The sequence below is a fragment of the Polypterus senegalus genome, unplaced genomic scaffold (genome assembly GCF_016835505.1).
Source record: "Polypterus senegalus isolate Bchr_013 unplaced genomic scaffold, ASM1683550v1 scaffold_8880, whole genome shotgun sequence".
Lineage (NCBI taxonomy): Eukaryota > Metazoa > Chordata > Cladistia > Polypteriformes > Polypteridae > Polypterus > Polypterus senegalus.
In genome coordinates, this window is record NW_024379532.1 from 1 (window position 1) to 7,960 (window position 7,960).

At 37.5% G+C, this 7,960-nt stretch overlaps 1 long non-coding RNA gene across 1 annotated transcript; it reads left to right on the top strand.

Moving 5' to 3' along the window:
* Positions 1-2,783: 2,783 nt before the first annotated feature.
* LOC120519920 lies at positions 2,784-7,100 on the top strand. The gene is made up of 3 exons (XR_005631702.1): positions 2,784-2,825; positions 3,531-3,701; positions 6,964-7,100. It is a non-coding gene; the product is annotated as an uncharacterized LOC120519920 (long non-coding RNA).
* Positions 7,101-7,960: the final 860 nt, after the last annotated feature.

Sequence of the window (7,960 nt, forward strand, 5' to 3'; positions counted from 1 at the left end):
GAATTATGTTTTTCAAAAACTACAACAATAAAAATAATAATTCCTTCAGACATTCAAACTCTATATCAACATTGAATAACTATATTATAACGAAGAGTTACCCTTAAAATGATTTACTGATATCATACTTACAATAACAGATTTTCGCTGAAAGTTTATGTTGTTAATGCAGACGACCTGGTGGGTTGTAATTACAGAAAAAGGCATTAGAACCAAGAAGCAATTATAAATGATTTGTCTGAGGTATAGTACTAATTTTACATGAACAAAGTAAGCATAGTATTAACTGCAGATAGCAATTAAAAGTAACTGTAAAGAATACTTATAATTTATACGGCCGTGGGCTTTCAAAACCTTTATCTCCTTTCTTCTTATTCATTATGCACTGACAAGCCGATCAGCTGAAATGATTTAAATAGCAAAAAAGAAAAGTGAATTTTTATCATTATGCTCCAAATACTCGGTTCAAAAGCTAAAACGTATTTACTTACAAATGCCGTAAAATGCACTGGGTGAAGTCAACGTTAATTCCGAAAACAGTTATTCTTGAAACGATTAACAGTTTTTTTGCCATAAATGCAATTCACAAAAGTCTAAGTTTATACAACTGGAACGAAATGCAATTCCATTAGCTTTAAACATTGTCTTATATAAAATTATACGTTACTTAAAGTTTACTGCTTGTGTCTTTACGAACAAGACAAGGCCAAGCATATTCCAACAAAAATAAATTTCCAACACTTCTAACAAAAATACTGTAAATCTCCCGCCAGTACATTCGCTACAAAATGCATCCATTTTGTATGTAACCTTGACCTTCACTGAGCGGAACTGAATCTGAAAATATTTATCTTATTCTTGAAATATTTGTAATGCTGTTTGACTCGAAAGAGATATCGACCAGAAAGAATATAATTTATAAGTTTAACAAAATGTATTACTGCCAACTTTATCAACCTTTATAGCGGAAGTAGATGAAGTAGTGCCTGTGATTTGCAAAGCGCTTGCCACATTTTCACACATCCGTGTCGCTACTGTGCCGCTACCCGATCTGCGTGCCTACCGATTTGCGGCGCATGCGCACGCATGCGCAGACCTTTACTATTACGACCCTGCCCGATCTGCGTTTTTCAACTTCGCGACACGAGTCCTCATCCGATTTGTCTCGCGCACGCGCTCTCGCTTAATTAAAATTCATTTCACGTCGCTGCCCGTTTGGTTCTGCGCATGTGTAATATTTTATGACACACGTCACTCGTCAGGTTTGAATTGCACTTGCGAGTAATTTTTGTGTTGACGTTTATCTCCGTCTGTAAGCGGATTTCTTACTGGAAAAGATGACAATTTTTGATTTTTATAACGTCTTGAAGACAATTTGTCGCCTTAAAATTTTACCTTCATTCGAATGACGAAGGAGCGAAATGATAATCGACGTAGTGTGTGAAGTTTATAATGGATATTTATAGCATTGTGTAAGTACATCGTATTGAGGAAAATGGCCATATGGATTTTCCTTTTTAGTTGCTATACGACATTCGTAATCTCGTGGTTTAAATGTGAAAGTCGCAGCATTTTCCGTATTCGGGTTAATGGATGATTTAATTTATCCGTAACACCCTATTAGCATTTGGTGGTGCGTTTCTTTTAACATTTGTTCGCATTTTTCATTTTAAAGAGTGAACGGCTTGCTAATAATCAAGCAAAACAATGTAATCGAGGTGTCGAATTAGGAATAAAATTAGAGAGCACGTATGACACTCGACCGGTGTAAGGCGTGCCCTCCAAAGCCATCGGTATTTTTTATTATGTTAATATCAGATTACATCGTTACAATAGTTTTTCCATAATAAAGTTAACAAATACTGTATATAATAATGAAGGCTAAATTATATACAAGAGTAGCAACAGCTAAGTTATTACAAGAAAGCGAGATGCAGATAATAGCGTTACAGATTTTTATTGAAGCAGATCAGAGTCTTGCACGTTTTAATTATTTTAGTGTGTTATCCGTTTTTAAAAGCTATTTCTCGCATATTAATGTCCATACAGAAAGATGTAACAGAGGGTCTAACGTTCTGTACTTAACACTTATGAATATGAAATTTATGAAGCAAGGAATCCACAGTTACTCCATTTTCTAACATTTAGTCTTCAAAATTGTATACTGTATAAGAACAATACTTAAACAGTGAGATATTGGTTTGTCATTCAAGACAGTAAAATAAATAAATCTAAAACATTTTGAAATAAGAGTTGAAATAAAAGAAATCTGAGGGGATTTTTTTTCATTTGTACATAAACTACATTTTGGCGATATATTAATGTCATACTTCTGAATTAATTTATTATTTGGGTACTATGTATCCATAATTTTGAAATGGATTTCTTTTAACCTTGTTTGGTAGAAAAAATTCTATGGCAAAAAACAGGCAATTTTAAAATTTATATCCAAAGCCATCAGAGAAGTTTGGTGTGCGTCTGATGTGGCACAATGACAGGCTGGGCACCTGCTGTTGTCATTTGTCATTGGCTTATCATTTAAGTTGTTTGTTTAGGAGGAGTACACACACATTTTACTGAATATAATGGAGAAGGCTTGCTCCTTAGAAATAGCTTTTCTTATTGCTGCAATTAGAAAAACAATGCCCCTTTATTGTATTTTTTTTGACCCTACAGGATGCCTGGTGGTAACCAGCCTTCCAAGTGGCTGAACAGATGCCAGTGTATCCGAATTCTGAGACACAACTGGATGTTGTTTTCTTCTGCTTTTAAGATTCCCAATACGAGATGATGTGCAGTTCATGTTAGATTTGCTATTTCTAGAGGTAAGACTACCAAGACTTTCAGTTTCAAAAGTAAGTTGTGCACAATTTCTGCAAAGCCTCCCCATATTTATTACTTGATCTGTAATATTTTGCTGCCTTGAATACTGTACTGTATGTCTCCTCTCTCTGTCCAGTAACTAACGCAGTTTTTTAATTTTAGACAGTAAAGCCTCAGAGTGTGAATTCTCACAAACACAGAGACCGAGGTATATCAGTCCCAGCAGTCACTAAACAGGGATATTGTTCTGTTTTGAAAATAACATTTATTTCTTAAGTTACTGTGCTTTTGTTGTTGATTTTGAAAGAGCTGAGACTTAATTTTAACTTAAACAAAACTAAGGTAGGAGAGAAAACTGAAGATGTTTTCATGTAAGTACCTCACACCTGAGCACATCACATTAGAAGTTCAGATATACAGAGATTGTAACACAATGTCTACTGTATGTGTAATGTAAAAGGAAAAAAAATTATGCTACATATAATGACAGTTAAGTTGCTGTTCTTTCAACATCCAACAAAAAAACACAGTAATTTAAAAAAATATTAGTCAGACTTTACTCTAAGCAGAACTTTATCTTTTTTGATGGTTTACTTTGGTAATAATTGATCTACAGGTGAACCAAGGAAGGAGGCAGAACAAGAAGTAAGAGTACACTTTATTAATGTTTGAACTCTGTGAGTGAAAATCTACTGTGTTTTTAACAGTTACAGTGAAGTAGAAGAGTCCGGTCGTGTTATGGGTCAGCAGTTCAACAAAAAGGACGGAGAGATGTGTGCCATGTTGAAGTTGTGGCTGCCCCTCCTACCCGGCACTTTTAGAATCCTCCCTCTCAACCTCTGCTCTGATCTGCTTTGCCTTTGCCAAGTGATCACAAGGTATTGGCCTTTTTGTGTTTTTTTTTTTTCTTCTGAAAACTGTCTCAGTCTCATTACACTGGCAGCCTGTATCACATAGAATTGATTTCAAGGTTCTATTAAATAATTAGAAGGTTTTGAGTATATTAGACCTTGCGGTATTTTGGGTGTCTGCTCCCAACATCTCTTTTCTGAAATGTTGCTTTGCTTTTTATTCCAAGAGCAACCATTAAAACTGGCAGCTTTCTATACTCTGGAATGCTTTGCCAATAGAGGACTGCCAGGCTACAAATGTCAAGCATTTCGAAAAAATTCAATAAGCCCACTTTTCTAATTTGGCTTATTCTTAATTACTTGCATTGGTTGTAATAATAACGCCGTGGCAGGGGCTTATTGACTCTATCTATCTATCTATCTATCTATCTATCTATCTATTTAAATCTGATTTTATTTGCAACCGCCTTCCTACCTCTTTCATTTTCCCTTCAACTTTTGAGCTCAATATGTTTGAACTAGTTTGCTCTCCACTGCTGTGCACACTCATCTATCGCCCCCCAAAATATAATAAGGACTTTTTAGATGAATTTGCAGCTTTCCTGGCTGATATTACCTGCAGATATGATCGCTTCCTCTGTTTGGGTGATTTTAATATCCATGTTTGCTGTCCCATTAAACCTTTAGCAAAAGACTTTCTGGACATTATTGATTCCTTTGGTCTCTCTCAACTAGTGAATGGACCAACACATGGACAGGTTCACACACTGGACCTGGTTCTTTCTAGCGTCTCAGAATCAGTGACTTGGACATTCTGCCTCAGCTTTTCTGATCACTCGCCTGTTCTGTTTAATTTGGATTTGGTCTCTGTTGAGCATGGTAAATCCACCACCACCCATCCTTCCTGTGTCATTCCCCCTTCTGCTGCTGAAGATTTTGCAGCTGCTTTTTCACCAATCTCCACTTCATGTGAATCCACGGATGCTGATGTTTTATTGCAAACCTTCCACACTTCCTGCTGTTCTGTGATGGATGTTGTAGCCCCACTCAAACGGAGACAATCCAAAGTCAAGTATGATCCATGGCTAAACAAACAAACTCGCTCCATCAGGCAAAACTGTAGGCGGCTAGAACGTAAATGGAGGAAAGATGGTCTCACTGTTACCTTCGACTGCATGAGAGACGCTGGTCCCAATACCAGAGAGCAGTCAGAGGTGCAAGGAACCGTTTTTTCGCTGACATCATCTCAAAAAACTTTGGCAATCAACATGTCTTATACAAAACACTAAATGCTGTTCTCTCTCCAGCTGTAACCATTTTCTCTTCTGCCTCCACTGCTCTCTGTAATCAGATCCTCACGTTTTTTCTGGATAAGGTTACTGAACATTAGATCCAGATCTCCATTTCTTCTTCTGGCTTTGTTGATTTAGCCGCTCCTGCACACGGCTCCTTTACCAGCTTTGAACCCATTTTGCTCCCCATCTGAAAAATCGTTCAGCCCAAATGAAGCCTTCAGGCTCTCCGGACGATGTGATGCCATCCAGACTGCTGAAAGATGTGTTTCCTGCAATTCGATCATGATGTCCTAAAGATCATTACTAGTAGTCTATCCTCGGCTATAGTTCCTCGTGCTTTCAAACATGCAGTTTACGCCAATCGTGAAAAACCTGATCTTGACCCTGCCGTCTCTCCAATCTTTGTCCAATCTCCAAACTACCTTTCTTGTCAAAAATACTCGAAAAAGTAGTTTATGAGCAATTAACTCATCACCTACAGGACCATCCGGTAACGGACCTTTTTCAGTCAGGCTTTAGGCCCCAACACAGCACAGAAACCGCGATTTCGTGTCCTAAATGATGTCCTTTGGCATTGGACTCAGGACTCCACGTGATTACGGTTATTCTCGACTTATCTGCTGCCTTTGATACAATCACTACGCACATCATGATCTCCCCACTCAAATCCTGGGCTGGTGTATCTGGCTTAGCCCTCGACTGGTTCAGGTCATATTTCTGCAACAGGACTCTCAGAGTCATGCTAGACGATTTTCATCTGAATCAGTCCCACTCCCATGTGGGGTCCCCCAGGGTTCCATTTTAGGGCCACTACTTTTTTCAATCTACATTCTGCCTTTAGGTGCAATTTTTAGAAAACACGAAATTTCATATCACCTATATGCTGACGACTGCCAAATTTATTTCTCCCTCAAGCCAACTGACTCCACCAAACTTCTCTTCGACTGCCTATCTGACATTAAGGACTGGCTGGCTGTAAACTTCCTTCACCTGAACGATTCAAAAACCGAGGTCTTTGTTTTAGTCCCGACTGCAAACAGACCCCACCCCTTGGTCTCGACTTTTTTCCCATTCCAGTAACTTTGTCTCCAATCTTAGAATCAAAATGGATACGGTCCTGAAAATGGATGCTCAAGTCAACGGCACAGTAAAATCCTGCTTTTCCATCTCAGGTGAATCGCCAAACTCAAGCCTATTCTGTCTAACCACCTCCTGGAATCAGTAAACCATGCATTCATTACGTTCTGGCTCGATTACTCTAATTCCTGCCTATATGGTATTAGTAAAGCCACTCTTTCTAGACTCCAACTGGCTCAAAACGCGTCTGCAAGGCTTCTAACTGGAAGCAGCAGAAGCCAACACATTACATCGATTTTAAAGACCCTACACTGGCTGCCGGTTAGATTCAGAATCGATTTTAAGATACTCCTCCTAACCTATAAGGCATTAAACGGTCTAGCCCCCACCTATTTGAGTGTCTTGCTCCATCGTCACAATCCTCTTCGTGTTCTTAGATCCGCAGATCAGTTGCTCCTAACCGTTTCCAAGGCACGTTTTAAAGCTTGTGGTAAAAGGGCTTTCTCCATCTGTGCACTCAGGCTCTGGAAGTCCCTACCCTTAGTGGTTAGGCATGCCGCTTCAGTCGCCACATTCAAATCATGCCTAAAAACGCACTTCTTCACATTGGATTTTAATTCTTAACCTGTCTGATTTCCACATACTTTTTGCTATTTCTCTATTTTATTGGGTCCCCTGACCAGTTTTTAGTATCTCTGTTTTAATTCTCTCTTAATGTTTTGTTTTTGATATTTTGCTTTTAGTTTGGCTTGTTTTTAACTGTACAGCGCTTCGGTCAATTGTAATGCTGTGTTTTAAGCTACTCAACAAATAAAAATGGTATGGTATGATAATAAATTAGAAATGGTACTGTGTACACTTTGTATCTCTGTACTGGGCACTAACCTCTATGTTTTTTCTCTGTTGTTTTTTTCCAGTTTTTTGCAATGGTGCCCCCTGCGTCTCCACCGTCTTTTAAATCAACCCCAACTGCCTGTGACAGAAGAAAAGTTCACAAGACATCCTGAAATGGAATTGTGATTGGAGTGAGACAGCCACAATTATGTATGCTGGGATGTGCAGAGGGGGTCTGTGTGGGCTTTGGCTTGGGACCCCCAGAGGTTTATTATCTCCAGTAAGAAGGCTGCAAGTTTGTCTTTGTCCTCGCCATTTACCAGGCAGTGTATTTATTACAAAGGACAAGGAACCCTCCATTTGCTTCTTATTTACTTTTATAATACCTTCAATTTTCTTTGTAACTGTATATTTTTGTAGAGCAATTTGAGCTGCACTTGTAAGAAAAGGTGATGTCAAAATATTATTAGTGAACAAATAGTAAAAGGACAGATCAGGAAAAATATCAGTTTAAATAGAACACATTTTATGGAATATTGCTGGATAACAACTCTGACTCTGAGTAGCATCTTGTTCATAAAGCTAAAATAGCATTTTCCTTTTTGACAAATTTAGTGATTCACTTTTATTGTGTTCAAAACCTTGGCTAACATTTTTTTTTAAATACTAAGGTAAAAATCTGTAAATATATTTGTGTTCTCCTTCCCTAATAATTTTTAACACCTCTCCTTGTTGGCCATTTTCATTGTAGTTGTGTTCTAGATACTGTAAATGCATTTACCATTTATACATCTTTATGATTACTGAATTTTCTACTCATAATATACATACAGTATATATACATATAAATACGGTGTGTATAAATTTTTTGAGAAACATTGTTCACAGATCTTTCACTTTTTTTTTAAAATACCATTTATTTCTTCAATAAAAATGTATGAATAAGTGTATTATTGTATTTCCTTTTTAAAGTTATAAAATGAACTGGCTCTGTATCAATATGTGATAAACCATTGACTTGAGATGAGGAGTCTACAAAACGTGTTATGTTGATTAAACGAATAAAGCATATGACATTAT